We start from the raw sequence: 15,187 nt of genomic DNA, 5'->3' as shown, positions 1-15,187 counted from the left end.
ATAGTTTAGGCTTTCCGGGCCTGACAGTCTGTCACAATGATACCTAAACAAATGAGCATGGCCGTGTTCCAGTAAAAGGTTACTTACATGGCCAGGGGACTGGATTTGCCTCTCAGGTCATAGCTGGCTGACCTGTGTTCCATAATGCTGGCACGTTTGTGGTTTGTATTATGTTCTCCTGAGTCTTCTCCCTTTTTATTGAATTGTCTAATCATTGGTCCTTTTTGGCTTCACCAATTTGCTTGTGATTTGGGGATAATTATTTCCAGAACACAACAGAATTTTATACTCAGAGCTGGTATGCATTCTCTTATGTTTCAGATGGTTTTAAAAGCTCAAACATAATTTGCTGGGTTGGAATATAGTTTGGGAGAACAGTTTAACTGTATTATGAAGTACTTCATTCTGCCAGGGATTTAATTACGCTGAAAATCAACAGGGGATTTGTGGTTGTCTGACTTCGGTTTGATTCCCAGCTCTACCACACTGGTTATTTGTGCCGCCACCCCTTTTTCTTTTTCTTTTTTTTAAAAAGCAGTTTTATTGACACATATTCATGTACCATACATACAGAGTTGTGCGTTTATCACCACAGTCAATTTTAGAACATTTTCATTACTCCAAACAGACTCCCCTTAGCAGTCATCAGATGGGGATACAGTTATCTGTCCCCTCTACTTCACGGGCTTGGTGATACTATAATAACCAACATTGGTTGAGGGTTACTAATACTATAATAACTAACATCGGTTGAGGGTTACTGTGTGCAAAGCACACTGCTGAGTGTCTGGTTTAATCCTCAGAACATCAACTAGGGACTGCTTGTAATTGTCCATTTCACAGGTGAGGAGACTGAGGCTTGGTATGGTTAAGCAACCTGTCCAAAACCTTATACCTGATAAAAGACTGAACCAGGTTTCACACCAAGGTCTGTAGAATTCCCAAGGTTATGCTCTTAGCTTTTGTACTCTTTTGCCTTCTTAATATGAAGAATAAGTAAAATAATGTGAAGAGACTTAATAAAGGGCTATAAATCTGTGGTGCAAAATATTTAGAGTACAAAATTTTTAAATGGGATCTTTGCCCCAGGGTTAGCCTTGGGTACTTTCCCCACTTTGCCAGTGAGGCATCCAAGCTGCCCAGCCTGCTTTGCACTGAACGTGTTTAATGCCGTATTTCCTCCAAACACCTCCCTTTCTAATACTCATAAAATGAAAACAACCACTAAAAAATCTCCCTCGAGAGAGTTAAGCATGCATGCTTATCTTGTGCTTAAATTAAAATACTTCTCTAAAAAATTTTCTTCAAAAGTAGTGTAAAAGAATGAAATGGAAATTAAAATAGATGCCATGATTACTATTCTTTTACTCTATTGTAACTATTATAGGGAGAGTGGTATGGTTCCATTCCTTAGATTTCTGGTTAACTGTCAAATTGTAAGAGTTAGGGGGAGAGAAGGACACATTTAAGTGCAAGGAATATGGAAATAAATGTGTGAATGGTTTTAAATTCTGCTTCTCATCTTCCCCATGTCAAAGAAGCAGCTCTCAGGGTCTCCCATGACATTTGATGAGGTTCCCTTTGACAGCTGGATGCACAACAAGGGAGAAGATCCCCATTTAAACAGCAGACCCTTTTCTACCACTTTTCCTATCTCCTTTAATGGTAGATTGATAGTTGTCTGGTAATCTCTGTGTTATGTGTAACTACCAGTATACTTTCTCAGAAATGTTTCATCATGCGATCTCGATTATAAAATAGTCGTTAACATGGAGAGGCTATCATTTTAGACTTAATATGCCTTCTGGGTGGGATACCAGAAATGATTTGAATCCTACGTCTACTAGTGAGTTTCCCCATTTATAAAAAAGGGAAAAATAGTCTGCTAGGCAGGACAATGGTCCCAAAGATGTCCACGTGCTAATCTCCGGAACCTATGACTATGCTGCTTTGCACGACATTAAGGTTAAGGAGTTTGATGTGGGGAAATTATCCTGGACTTTCCCTGTGGGTTCATGTGATTATATGAGTCTCTAAAAGTGAAGAACCTTTCTCAGCTGAGTTAGGAAAGGTTGGAGGGAGCTGTAACTACAGGTAAATAGTCCAAGATGTGCCATTGCTGTCTTTTAAGATGGAGGAAGGGGCCACAGGTGAGCAAAACAAAGCAGTTGCCTTCCAGAATCTGGAAGACGAGGAGAGATTCTCTCCTAGAGCCTCCAGAAGGAACCCAGCCCTGCCAACACCTGATTCTAGCCCAGGGAGACTCATTTTGACCTGTGACTCACAGAACTGTGAGATAGTAGGTTTGTGCTGTTTTAAGCCACCAACTTTGTGGTAATTTGTTGCGGCAGCAAGGGCAAACTAATACAGTTTGGTAAGATTTTGTGACAAGTAAATTATTTCAGTGCTTAACATACATGAGGAATTTGGTTAGTTCCTCATCCTCTTCCCCTAATATTTTTTAATTTAAAAATATGTACATAGACAGTGAGGAGAGGATCCCAAGACTGATTGATTTACTCTTTCATTTAAAAGGTATTTTAAATGTGCTAGGCACTGAAATTACAATGTTGGAGTAAAAACAGAATCACTGCTCTTGTGAACTTCATGGTTTTGGGAGGAGAGGGAGAGACTTCACATAAATTAACATATAACTTCAATTGACAATAAGTGCTCCAGGGAAGGGTACATGTTTCTGTGCACCCCCATTATATTATAGCTTAGGCAGTGCCAGGGTGTCCCAGATGGCCTTCCAGAGAACTCGAAGCTTGAGAGAGCTACCAAAGGACAACCGGGACCGGCAGCTCCAGCGAAGGGAAGAAAGAGTGCGCTCAGAGGCTCTGCAGCTGGAGGGAGCAGGATGCTTTGGAGGAACCCAGAGAAGCCGGTGTGGCCAGAGAGCAGAAGGGGAGCTGGGGGTGGGCAAGGCCAGAGTGATCCTTTTTTCAAGAACAATTAGAAATTGTCGATGGGTTTTAACCAAGGGATTGTTCTCAGGTTTCAATTCTTGAAAGGAATTGATGGTTCTCGGGTCAGGGTGGGTAGAGGAGCCAGGTTTCTAGCACAACCCAGGTTTCTCAGCTTGGGTGCCTGGGAGCATGGGGGTGGCATCAGCGTATAAAAGGAGCATCTGGAGTTGGAGGTCATCTTAAAGTTGAGGAGTCTAGTTAGACACATCAGGAATTTCCCCATGCTACTGAAGATGCACACGGTAGACTGAATTTCACGCATAATATTAAAATCCATACAATGTGACTTAGAGCTCCTGGAGCTTTTTCACACATAATTATTTCATTTCATATTTGCAAAATTCCTGGGAAGCAGACAAGTATTATCATTTGTGTTGTACAGGTGAAGAAACTGATGCTCAAAGATATTGTGATTTTCCCCTGATCACAGTTAGAATGTCTTCATTTTTGTATATCTGCTTTAATTCCCACACTCATCTTAATGTTGTCATACTTAAAACAATACTCATCACCTTCCCCCAGGCTAGTTCCTTTGATGAGAAACCAGGGCAAGGGCTTTGGGAGTCATCCCATATATGTTTCCAAAATGTAGTTCAGATCTGCACAGTAAAGATTTCCGAGTTTCAGATATAATGTACTTTAACTATAAGATCTAAAAAAGATAATGCCATGTCTTTAAAAGGCCTAAAATCTATATAAAAATTCAAGCAGTTTTTATTGAAGTTGGCAATCATAATGCTTGTCTAATTAACTATGGAAGGATTTAAAAAGTAATCTTTTCAGGAGTATAAACAATAGTCAAGGGAAATCAGCTATAGATTCACTAAAGTAAAATGGTTTTGTTAGATTTGCAATACATTTCCAAATGACAGATCATCACTAGAAAATGTGCCCTGTATCCTAATAGAATACTCCAGACCTTAATCTGAAAGCACTCCTTTATGATTTTGTACTAAAATCTCTGAAATGCCTTGGAGAGTAGGGTCAAGTTAAATCAGCACAAATGTTCAGCATTGTAGACACTCGTTGCAGCGGCTCTTGTTACTCACAGGAGGTGGTGCTTTAGTTAATAATGACCCCTTATGTTTGTACTGAGGCATAAAAGTGGACTGAATTCATGCATTTGTATCAGCCATTGCGTTTTCAGCACTGCTTTGAGAATCTTATGAAAGGATTGATGCAAACTTGTGCTTGGGTCCCCATGTGGTCTTACAGGCTTGGGGTAAATCCCGTGGCTGCTACTTCATTATGCTCCCCCTTTACCAGTGAATAATCTGAATAAAATGAAATCAGATTAAACGAATGCCAAGGCCAGCCTCATGGGAGGAAAACAACACATCATAAGACCATAACTAGGGGCCCGGAATATTCTTTGGTGGAAGGGGCAGATTTGCCTTAGTGGGGTGGTGAGGTGGTTAGGGTGGTAGGGGTTTGAGTAAAGACTTGGACATTTTGCAGATTTGTAGCCCTGAACTGCTTTCAGTGACTTACATTCACTATTTCACTTTATCCTCACAACCATAGGAGGTGTGAAACAAGCAGTTTTCTTCCTGTTCTCTGGGCTGGGAAATCAAGGGCTGTGGTTTGTGCAAAGCCTTAATTAGTGGTGGAGCTGGGACTCCAAGCCAGGTCCTCTCACTTCAGGACGGAGCTGTGACCACATTATTCTCTACCGCAGGAAGATGTTTATAGTTTAATAATCACACTGTTGGGATTAGCATTTTACTACCCCCACCCCAGTCCCCTTTGGCAGAAATGTTCTAGACCCAGACAATATTAGCTTTAAAATTATACAGGATAACTTTTTAGATAAGGAAACATAAAGAAAGGAAAACGGAAGAGAGGAAACAGTGGAGAAGCAGGCAGGATGACATCCGACTTCCTGGACACCTCGAGATGGTGTGATTCATGTTGGTGGTGTTTCCCCAGGGCTCGCTGTCCCCGCCAAGCTGCTGCCCCGTCTCTGCACCGCACGGCAAGGGCATTTAGTCTTCGTGGCCCGGCTTGCTGCCTGGGCGCTGCTAACCTTGGGGAGCCTCTGTTTTCTCATCTGTTAAAACTGGGAATTAAAAAATGCCTGCTTTGTTTATCTCATGTGGAAGTTAAAATAATGTATTTGGAAATGCTTCAAAAATGGCAACTCCCAGGACAAATCTAAGTAGTTCTTTTAACTAGAAACTCTAGAAGCATTGCCTCCCCTTCCTGACAGCCTCCCACACAGGCTGTACTTTTCAGCCGCTTGCACTGCTCGGCTGCTCTGGCTGAACGAGTCATTCCCTGAGCAAATATTTATCAAGGGTTCAGGATGTGACTGGCACATTGATAAGTATTATGGAGCAAAAGGGAGGCAAAAGGCAAAGTCTTCATCTTTGGGAGTTTAAACCCCACTGGAAAGAAAAGAGGCAGTTAGAAAGCACCGTGTAAGGGCAGGCTGTGGGCAAGTGCCAGGTGGGGAGCGGCCAGCCCTACTTGTTTGTAGAAGGCAGGGATGGGGTGTGGGGGCATGTCAGGAAGGCCAAGCAGGGTGGGGCCGGAGGGAATCTGCAGTCCTGGTGAACAAAGTGTCAGTGATAAGAAAGTGCAAAGCATCACGTGTGACTGGAATAAAATACTTTGGTTGGGACTTGGGGAAGGTACACTGGAGCAGGTTGAGAGGCCACATATGGAAGGGGAATCAGGCTTGTTCCGTGTCTTAGTTTTCTACTGCTGCAGTAACAAATTACTGCAGACTCCGCGGCTTAAAATAACACCCATTTGTTATCTCACAGTTCCATGGGCCAGAATTCAGCATGGCACGGTTGGGTCCTCAGCTTAGTGTCTCACAAGGCTGAATTCAAGGTCTGGGACAAGCTGGGCTTGGAGTTGGGTGGGGGAAAAGGGAGGACTCTGCCTCTGAGCCTATTTAGGCTGTTGGCCAGTGAGCCAGCTGAGGGCCTCTTCCTTACTGGCTGTCAGCGCAGGCTGGTCTCCGCTCTGAGAAGCTGCTGGCATTTCTTCTCATGCTTTCCACATGGTCCCCTCCTGATGGAGGGTCAGTCTCTCCAATGCTTAGAATCTATCTCATTTCCCCTTCTTCAGCAGCTCCCTGACTCCAGCTGGAGAAAGTTCCCTGCTTGTAAGGGCTCATGTGATTAGTTTAGCTGGATAATCTAGGATAATCTCCCTATGTTAAAGTCCATAACCTTGTAATTATTATCTGCAAAGTCCCTTTGCCACGTTCCAGGGATTAGGGTGTGGACATCTTTGGGGGTCCTTTTAGCCTGCCGCACCCCAGGAGGCCATGGGCTCATGGTACAGGCTTGGCATCACTTTCCTGAAACCCCTAGGCCCCAGTGTGTTTCATATTTTGGATTTTCTCAGATTTTAGAAAGGTAATGCTATGTAATACCATATGTTATATAATACCTCCAGTAAGAGCTGGGGCAGTACTCTGTAATCAGATGCTATAAACACTAAATAGTGTCATGTTTGTTCAAGGCAGGTTTTGCCTTCCTTGTGAGTTCTGTATTTTCATAGCTTTTTGGATTTCACAATTGTGGATAAAGAAGTGTGGGCCTGACATAGGTTTCTGAGCCATGGAAATATGATGAGAGCAAGCATATAGTAAAATATAGCCCCAGACTGACAGGGAGTCAATAGAACTGGATTTTCATTCTGTCTCTGCAGGCCTTCGTTTTCCTTATCCAAAACATGAGAGAATTTTGAACTGTTTAGTAACAACAGGGCACGGGTGCGGGTGCTTCCCATGCTTGCACCTGGGGCGGGCATCACTGAATGATCATCTCGCCCTTTCCTGATGAGCCGGGACCTGACCTCACAATCCTTGTCAACAGAGTGTTCCAGGCAGCTGCTGCTATGTCACAGGAGGGGGCCGTAGAGACGGAATCTGTTCCCGTTTGCTAAAGCTGCAAGAATGCAAAATACCAGAAATGGATTGGCATTTACAATGGGAGGTTTATTAGTTCACAAATTTACAGTTCTAAGGCCATGAAAATGTCTCAGTTAAGGCATCAGTAGGATGATACCGTCTCTGAAGAAAGGCCGATGGCATCTGGGGTTCCTCTGTCACATGGGAAGGCGCATGGCCGGATCCTGCTAGTCCTCTCCTGGGGTTAGCTTCTGGTTTCCATTGCTTTCTGCAAAATGTCTCTGGGCTTTTGTCTTAGCTTCTGTCTCTCAGCTCCTGTGCATCCTTGCTTGTCTCTCCCAGGGTGTTTCTCTCTAAGCATCTAGGGGTCCTCTCTTAGCTTCTCTGGGCAAACTCTGGATTTCATCTCTTAGCTTCTCTTCTGGTTCTGGTTTCCACAGCTGTCTCCAAAATGTCTCTGGGTGTTTTCTCTCTAAGCTGCTGAGCTCTCTCCAAAATGTCTCTGCCTTTTATCCTCTCATAGAGGAAGCCAGTAAAGATGATTAAGACTCATCTTGAATGGGCAGGGTCACATCTTCATTAAAACAATCTAATCAAAAGGTCCCACCCACAATAGGTCTGCCCCCACAAGATTGGATTAAAAGAACATAGTCTTTTATGGGGTACATAACAGATTCAAACCAGCACAGAATCTGTCTGCTCAGATGATACCCGCATAAGTTTCCTTCCATCTCTGAACGAGTGTGATATCCTAAACCAACACTCGTGTCTGCATGGCCTGAAGTAGAATATTTTCCTATGCTGGCTATTAAAGAGGGTTTCCATACAGGTTCAATGAATAAGCCATAAATAAGAGGCTCTTCAAGCAGCAGTTAGTCAGGGGAGTGATGTACAAGCCTAGTAAGTACATGGTTGAGGTACTTGGTTCAATCTCATTTCTGTAAATAGAGCACAAATAATATATTCTTCAGTTAAAAAACAGTCATCTGAAAATTCTATCCTGAGCTGCTTTTCTCCACAGCCTCCACCTCCCAGACTCAAAATGTTCTCTTGGAGTACCTGGGAAGTAATTCATCTCACTTGAGAAAGCTGTATCCCCCTTCCCTGGAACAGTTTTTGTGGAATTAGCCAGAACACTAAACAGTCACATCTGCAATTTCTGGATTATTTTACCAGTGTACCTCGAGGTGGTAAGAAGGTTCCCACTTTATATCTTCATTAGCAAATGGCTGTTCCCATCCAGAACAATGAAATATTTGCTACAATTCTAAGTGTGGAGAATTTCTGTTTCACCCTTAGAGCCACTAGAAGCAAATCTGGGGGTGGTTTAGAAGAGTTGTTTGATCCCTGCTTCAGGATTTAGAAAATTGAGGTCCTGTCTCAGAGGACCTCAATTCTGTATACTCAAGATAATATTTATGACAGATTTTTAAAAAATATGTATTTATGATTGGTTTTAAATTTTTCATTTTACAAAATAGCCAAAAGTAAGTCTGCATTATGGCAGATACCTGGAAACCGTACTTTTAAGGCTTTATTCCTTAGAGGCAGCTCCAAGATTTGGTCAGTTTCCTGTAAGGATCAATTCCATCTATAAAATAACAATTTAAGTTTAATGACACTTTGTTTATAAAAGAAGCTCAGAAAATTTATAATCGTGAGATACTTGCTCAGTATCTTCTGATGGGAGTGGCAAGAATTATTCCTGAAGTTCTTCCTTTTTAAGAGGCTATTCTTATCACAAGTCTTGTCTTGGTCCGAATATGCTGAACTTTTTTTTTTTTTTAATACTTATTTATCTCAGGGTGCTGTTGCATAGCAACCAAAGTTTTGGTTTTAGTGTGTATGGCTTGGGCTTTCTGTAAGGGTGAAAAGCACTATTAGGAGCACAGCTCCTTAAGGTGACCAAAGCGGAGGGGAGGATGCTTGGCAGGGACCCTGCTCCTTGGCCCAGTGGCCCTCCTGTGCCTGGGCTTGGTGTGGCGTGGTTCCTGTCTGCCCACAGTCAAATGGTTCATCCCTAAAAGGGAGTCAGAGTCACAATTATAAAAAAGGACCCCACCGTAAACACAATGGGAAAACGTGTTCCTGAAATACAAGCTAGAATTAGCCTTGGTCCTCCATTTTCAGATGAAGCGTTGGAGGCTGGTGTTTGTCCAAGCTGAAAACGGGGCTGAAAAAAACCCTAGATTAGATATGACTATATGGTTTTTATTCTGCAAAGCCTGTTGCCCTGTCCTTACTTTTGGCAGTGGTGATTCAGCTTGGGAAACTTAAGTAGATGATGTTCTGCTTAAAATTCAGTGAGAGGGCTGTGGCTCTCGGTGGATTAGAGTCAACACGCAGTGTCAGAGAACTGGACATTATGGTAAATATCAGAAAGTAGCTGTCATCCAGCCAGATTCTGAGACATGCAAGTTGGGAAGCAGATGCCATTCCCATGCAGAGACAAGTCTAATGGAGCGTTAATAGGACCCAGAGACAATGCCAGGTGGCCCGCTTGCCCTAGTAACAGATTAACAGAATCACCCTACCTGGGGGAGTTGGGCAAGAACTAGGATACCCTGGGGCTGGGTGGAGATCCTTAGGGACCCACAGTATGGACAGCCCTCTGAATGCAAAGGTTTTTTTTTTTTTTTTTTTTGACTCCACTCTCCTGCCAAAGAATTTGGTAGAGAACAAAGCAGTTCCTGAGTGAGGTTGGGAGAATGGCAAAATATGCTACTTCAGAGATAAGCTCCTTTGTGCTTCTCTGCTTATATATAATTTGTAGGCTGGGAACTCATTAATCAGTAGACCTACTGCCCTTGTCCCTGAAGGGGACCTTGAATAAAATGGTATCTGCTCACTTTTAGATTTTATCTCCAGAGAATTATTCATTATTTTTACAGAAATGGTCTTCAGAGTGGACCACACTGTAAAACAGGAGATTAAAAAATTAGAACACGTCTAGAATTCAAAGCATTAAAAAAAAAAAGGCAGACCTTGTAGCTAACAGATTAAAAAAGCTCTGATTTTCCCCCTTCATATCTTCTTTAACCAAATGGAGTTAGAGATGAGACCCCTCGCCCCTCCACCCTCAACACACAAGCACATGGGTGCTTATGTACACACGCAGACACACACACACACATACATGTTTCATATGTTGCCTCGAGGTTCTGAGAGTTAAGAAAAAGACTGATCCCTGCTTTGTAGTCTTTCATTTCACTATAAAAGATAATAATAATTATAAAAGCTAGTAATAACAAAAACACTCTGCTAAAATGTATATTTTAATTGTAAATTTGGCATTAGTACCTTGATTTTCAGTAATATTATTCTAACTCATAGCAGTATGTTCCCATTCATAGACAGTGGTTAAGGAGCAACCTGCAAAATGATTTTAAGAGCTAATGAACAAAACTTCTATCTCAGTTTTCCTTCTTCCATACCTTCCTTTCAAACCCAAAGTAAAGCTTGCTGTCTACTTTTAAATCAGTAGTTCTGTAAATCCTGATTTTCGTTGTTTGCCTTTATGAAGGAGAGATTCAGAAGTGAGACACTAAGATTAGATCCTTTCTTTGAAAGAATAGAAAAGAATATTCTCTTCTACTATTTTTCTATTTTTATACTATTATTTATAGTTAACTTCCTATTTTCAGTTGCATCAAACTTTTTCAACTCGATCATGTTTTTAAGACTCTGCATATTCTCTTAACAATCCTTTATTACTCTGTACTTACACTTTATACTTAATAATTATTTTTTACTTTTTTTTTTTCCTTTTCTTTTCCATGTATCAGACATCAGACATCTCCCTGGGTGAGAATTTAAGAGCAGCCATTGACACTCTTTCATATGTGAAATTCTCTGCCCAACAACCCTTACTGCTATGCATTATTGCATTTTCCAAGGTGTCACTGCCCAGTTCTGCCATTTGCCCCGAGCTTTGTGGGGAGCCTGGAGAACGTATGATAGAAGTAGACAGATGTTCACCCATTATGACAGTTTGATGCTCTAATATGTTCAGAATAAATTCAGACACTGATGAAAATCTGTGCCATAAAATCATGCATCAAGAATCTATTGTACTTTGAAGTCAGGGTATCTAGTAGTCTCTGTGCATAGATTTTGCTAGGAACAATTTTAGAGAAATGGGCAGAAGATTCCCTAGGGTCTTCATTGTCCTAACTCATGTTTAAGTAGCATCACTCTGCAGGGAGAATATACCGTACTTCCCGCAACAAAATTTATCATACCGCTTTTCCATCTTGTTAGTCTAATTGGCCTTCAAAAAATGTCTGCATACTTTACATATTATTATCCTTTGTAACTTTATCAAAGCCCAGTTCCATTATTCTGCCTTTCCCATTGTTTTAGAAACAAAAAGCTAACTCCTAGGATGTTCACAAGCTTAATGTTAGAGTCAGGATTAGGAAATTTCGTTTTTAATTAAAATGGCTGAGAATAGGATGATCTGATTATTTCAGTGACCTGGTTAGCAAAATGAGTGTGTTACAGACCATTGATTTTCAGAGAGTTAGAATTCAGTCTGTCTTGATTAATATTAAAACTAGGCTATATATATTTTTTTGACTGAGAAAGTGTTTCAAGAATTTATAGTGCCTCCATTCATTCATTCACTAAATATTTATTGAGGTCCTACTAAGTGCAGGTCACCATTCTGATTGTTGGGGGTCCAGATGGCGATGAATTAAACTGACATGGTCTTTGCTGTCATGGAAATTATTATTCTGACCATCAGTTCTATTAAGAAATACCACGGATTTAAGATATACAAGAGAACATTACGAGTAAATACTTAATCTAGTAGTTTTCAAAAATAAGCCCTTGATTTTAGCCTAATTCATCATTTTAATTATTACTATAAAAATCGAGTGCGAAAAATGTTCTGTTTATTAGAGCTTCCTGGTTTATTTGGAATTAGAAGGCACTTAGCATTTGTTTGATTACATAGCCCTACTTTTAAACATGGCAAATATTAGCTTGCTATCTTAGAAGTCAGAATGAACTGCTTTCAAGCTGGTTTTTAAAATGAATGTAATTGGACGTATCCTTCTCATAACTATGTAATACTTACGTTGCTGGCAGCATCTTTTAAAACCCAATTGCTTATGTAGATATGCTGTTTTTCTAAGTTGAACAGTAATTATTTTTTTTGTATGCTATCATTTGACCAATCTGGCTGGGCTAAACTCCCAGAATCTAATTGGGAGCTGCACTGATTAGAGAGGTTTATTCTGACTTAATATCTGCAGGAAGTCCACTTGCCTCTGATGTAGTTAGCTTTCAATTTATTTTCTAATTTTTTTGGAGATATGTATAAATATTCTGTGACAGTTTTCATTTCTAAATAAGGCAAATGTAAAGCAGATACTATTGCTTTAATCCTCTTCCTACAGTATCAGCAGCTGCAGAAGTTCTGTAATGTAGCAGGTAGGGACAGTGGTGTATATGCATGAGCGTATACGAATGTTCTGTCTGGGAAGCCCCGTGGAGGGAGAAAGCTTTAGTCATGCTGCTGGCATGAGTTTGAATCTCTGTTCTCCAACCTATTAGCAGGTCACCTTATCTCTTTGGTGAGGGACAGTGCCTACTTTGGCACCTTCACCAGATAGATAAGAAGGTCAAGTGATGCACTACATTGTATATTTGAAAATGCTTTGTAAGCGAAAATCATACAAGTAGGTGGGTAGTTCTCCTTCCTCCCTCCCTCCCTCCCTCCCTCCCTTCCTTCCTTCTTCCTTCCTCCTTTCCTCCTTCCTTTCTTCTTTTCCTCCTTCCTTTCCTCCTTCATTTCCTCCTTCCTTCCTTCCCTCCCTTCTTCCCTCCCTCCCTCCTTCCTTCCTTCCTTTCTCTCATTCTTTCTTTCCATTCCCTGGGTCACAGATCATACGGGAAGCTTCAAGGAGGATATGTTAGTCTCTCAAGAAACCTCTTCATCTTCATTCTGGGAATGCCTCAGCATGGCAACCTTATTTCTGAAGTTGTCTCCTTCTGGTATTGACTTCGTACATTATCACTTCTGAGTCCAATTAATCTGTTTTTTAATAAAGAAAATCCCTTTTGAATCAAACTATTTTCAGTCCATTACATTGTACTTGGTGTATTTCATGGATTTGTAGAACATATAAATGTATCTAAATGAACCTCCTTTATGCAAGTCTTAAGTTTTTCATATTATCATAATACTTTGGAATGATAGCAAATCCTGGTTCACTTGGAAAAGGAGAATTTTTATAAGGTTGAAGTTGGTTCTTAGGATGTATGAATAGCTTGAGAGTTTACAGTATATTTTAGACAGTATATTTGACCAGAAGTATTGATCTCTGGGGTGGTGGTTAAATGAATCAATTGTTTATATTAAAATTTCTCTATTCAAAAACTTTTAGCTTGTGAGCTTTGGTATACTGAAAACAAACAAACCCAAAGAAAGCTTGTGGCCTCAGACTGTCAGAGTGGACAGTGTCAGCAGGGACAGTGGTCATCTGAGTTCCCAGAGACACATCATTCACATTGTCTGGGGCATGTGTCTGTGCTTAGTTCTAAGTTATTCTAAAATATTAATAACCTACTCATATCTGATAAGTGCAAAATCAGTGAGCACAATGAAAGTCCTTATAAGAAGAGGCATGCGGTGATAATGGAAGAACTTATGAGTGGTAAGAAAACAATAAATGTTGCATGTGTGGATGGGATGAATTGTTCAAGAGCAGGAATAATTCCAAGGGATATAGAATAATTCCTACAATATGTTTGAAGTGTTGCACCCATGCCTACATCCGTAATTGGCAAGAGACAGGAAAAAATATTTGACACTTGGACAGCATTTTGGAGAATATAGGTTAGGAGATCAAGGTCCAATACCTATTAGCCTAATGCTAATTCAGGAAATAGCTAAAAGTTTGTTCAAGGGCTTAAAGGCTGAGTACAGTGAAGATGCTGCTGACAAACACCTTGGTCCAAAGCTCTGCCAGTTTTATAGGTCCAGATCCTTCTCAGACAAATGAGAGTCAAGGCTGGGAATGAAGATAGGCTAGTTGGAGCATTATCTACAATACTTGAGGAGGTTATCAACGAAGGATGGTTACCTGCTGCCTAATTTTCAGCATTGAAGAAACTGGCCCTTTTTGCAAAGTGATGTCCCAGAGATCTCATATTATTGAGGAAAAGAAGAATGAGCTTAGTTTTAAAGCTCACATTCTACCTTACGGTGGAAATGCATTCAGGGGAATAAACTGCAAGCCCAAGCTCTTCAAAGTTATCTTGGACTTTTGAACTTGCATACTTACACAAAACCTTGTGAAATAGCTCTAACCTATCCATAAATAGAGAAACTGCTTATTGTACTATTCCGTTTTAGAAGCAGAGCAACCAAGTGCTCTTTTTAAGTATCAAAATTAGAAAAAACAAAAAACCAAGGAAGAACATGACAAGTGGCAAATTGTGAAACCTATAGGATTCATTACTTTGCCAAGTAAGAAGCAAAAGAAATCCTTTGACCTACGACTCATTTTCCTAGCACTATAATGATGACAGAGTGGAAAAACCACAAACTGTGGCACAAACTAGCTTTGTGACCCTGAGTAAGCTATGCAACGACTCTGAGTTTCTTCACCTGAGCAAGAAGTGTTATATTGCCCATCCATCAGAAATGTTGTGAGGAGTAAAAATAATACATACTGAGTAACTAACACAGTGCCTGGTCAAAATAGGCATTCAGTGACCCCTAGCCATGAGTGGAGTTAGCATTAATAGCACTCCCTGTGATCAGTAAAAAAATCTCAGTGGAGAGCTTGATACCTGCCACCAGCAATTATTGTGGCCAGTTTTATTAATTAAGGTAGACTAAACTTTTGCAACAAGTCGACGCAAAGTGCAATGGCCAAAACACAATAGAAGTTAATTTTTCTCTCTCATAACAGTCTAGATGAGTGTTCTGGTTCAGATGAGCTCAGATCCGAAGTCTTTCAGGAGCTCAGGCTTTTGGTGGCCTTGCTGTCTTCAGTGGAAGAGTGGCCACTGTTACCATTCCAGCCCAAAGAAAGGGGGAGGCAGCAGGGAGGAGCATGTGAGGATATTTTAAGGGCCTGGATGGAGGTGGTAGATGCCAGGTATCACCTGCATTATATTGGAGATAACTTAGTCATATGGGCATACCTAACTGCAAGGGCAACTGGACAATGCAGTGTAATTGGGCAGCCATATGCCCTGCTACTGTGAAAGAGGGGCAGGATTGTGGTATCTGACAGTCTCTGCCACACTGGTTTATTATGTGACATACCAGTGACCCCAAAGTACCCTCTGTGTGTTAGAGTGAATATTGGTACTGACCATTAGCTAAAAT

General features: G+C 40.9%; 1 protein-coding gene across 7 annotated transcripts in view; it reads left to right on the top strand.

Annotated features, from left to right (window-relative positions):
• SH2D4A (SH2 domain containing 4A) overlaps positions 1–15,187 on the top strand; it is a 71,978-nt gene that overhangs the window by 15,806 nt on the left and 40,985 nt on the right. The gene's annotated exons all lie outside the window — the stretch shown is intronic.

The sequence above is a fragment of the Choloepus didactylus genome, chromosome 20 (assembly GCF_015220235.1).
Source record: "Choloepus didactylus isolate mChoDid1 chromosome 20, mChoDid1.pri, whole genome shotgun sequence".
Lineage (NCBI taxonomy): Eukaryota > Metazoa > Chordata > Mammalia > Pilosa > Megalonychidae > Choloepus > Choloepus didactylus.
The sequence above is the reverse complement of the archived record's forward strand: the minus strand, read 5'-3'. Positions and strand labels throughout refer to the sequence as shown.